A 1,812-nucleotide genomic window follows, 5' to 3' on the forward strand; every position below is an offset into this window, starting at 1 on the left:
CCCAATGGCACTCCTCACATGGCCACACCTACTTGGCAGCAGCCTTTGATCTCTCACGTACACATTTGAAATGAGGAACAGTGTGACCAGGCTCCAGGGAAAAGAAGACAACATGGAAACCTGAGAATTGCTGGCTGGGGCTGTGCCTGGAAAGAGATTTGGGCAGGTCAGTACAGCTGCACAGTTTTGCCAGAACTGTATGTGTGCATGGGGTATGTGAATGTGTGTGTGTGTGTGTGTGTGTGTGTGAGAGAGAGAGAGAGAGAGAGAGAGAGAGAGAGAGAGAGAGAACAAGCAGGAATGTTTGTATCTGTGAAGGAGACGTATGTATGCATGTGAAGGTGGAAGTGTTAGTGAGCTGGGGTGTGTTTTTTGCACATGGCTATTCCCGAGAACAAGTGTGTATAAGACTATGTGTCTGGGCTATGTGCATGGCTGCAGGTCTGAGAGTGTGTACGTGTCTGACTATGCTGCAGGCGTGTGCGTGTTCCACCCAAAGGGGTTCAGGTTAAAGGTGCCTTTGCTCCCTGGGGTTACTCTGAAACATCTGCTACTGACTGACTTAGATGCTAGAGTCGTCTTCTGGTTTTCTTTAAGAGGACCAGTCTGAAGGAATACAGGCCCACAGTTACCCTGAGTCACTAATCCCTCAGAGAGAAATTCCTCCACCCTGGAAGGTATCATTTAGAGACTGTCTCAATTAGCAATCATAACACCTGAAGCTTTGAGCACTTGTATGTTTATCTTTCTCTTCAAGTTCACTCTGTTGGCTCCCTTCACCAGCCAAGTTCAAACAATCTTCTGTCTGGCAGCCACAAAGAACTCCCCAGCCCCCACCCCAAAGTAGTTAGAACCAGACAGAGGTTAGGCCGATTTCCATGATCCCTGTGTATATTCTGCTGCTGTTTCAAAAATTATGCTTTAGTACTTACTTCGGCAGCACGTATGCTAAAATTGGAACAATGCAGAGCAGATTAGTATGGCCCCTGTGCAAGGGTGACACACAAATTTGTGGAGTATTTCATATTTTGTGTAGTTCTTAGAAGGTTAGTTGACAATTGTATATTCTTTCCAAGAAGTTAGACTCAAGGTATGATGGATAGCACCCAATATTGAGATTGTGACTTTCATACAAAAATATACATGTAATTGATCTATGAAATAAGAACAGAGTGGAGTTCCATTTGAAATGTTGTGAGTGAATATGTTGCTAGTATACACCTTGGAGATGAGAAAGTGTCAACATGTTTCTCCCCTTCATTTACCTTTATAAATAAAGAAAAATAATAAAATTGTGCTTTATCAGGTGCCTACTTCCATAAACTTGTGTTGGCTAACAATATTAAAAACACACATCCAACAGAAATGCGAAAACACACACAAAAAAACTCAACAAAACTCAACCACAGGAAGAGAAACGTGTTCCCAGGTGTGCATTCTGTTGCTTAATTTTCACTTCTGGTAAAACAGAACCGTTAGAGATGCCACAGTGGGAAACTATCAGATTTAATGATCTAAGAGATGCTACAGTGGGAAACTATCGGATTTAATGATCTACTCTGGATTTAATTATTTTGCTACTTATTTTCCTCAAGCCTCAGTTTCCCCATTGGTAAAAATGGGGACAATGCTAGATGTATCTTCTAGGTTTGAAGAACAAAATAAGATAATGCATAAAAAGAGCTTAACACAGGCCAAGCACCAAATGAGCAATCAATTTAGCTGTTACTTTCACTGCATGTTAGGATTTGAATTATATCCATATGGCGATTCTTTTTGATTATGTGCACAGATCTAGATGGGATTTCCCCC

At 41.8% G+C, this 1,812-nt stretch overlaps 1 non-coding gene across 1 annotated transcript; it reads left to right on the forward strand.

Moving 5' to 3' along the window:
• Window positions 1-924: 924 nt before the first annotated feature.
• LOC125616590 lies at window positions 925-1,031 on the forward strand. The gene has a single exon (XR_007347330.1). It is a non-coding gene; the product is annotated as a U6 spliceosomal RNA (small nuclear RNA).
• The last annotated feature ends 781 nt before the right edge of the window (window positions 1,032-1,812 follow it).

Source organism: Marmota marmota, unplaced genomic scaffold, assembly GCF_001458135.2.
Source record: "Marmota marmota marmota unplaced genomic scaffold, marMar, whole genome shotgun sequence".
Lineage (NCBI taxonomy): Eukaryota > Metazoa > Chordata > Mammalia > Rodentia > Sciuridae > Marmota > Marmota marmota.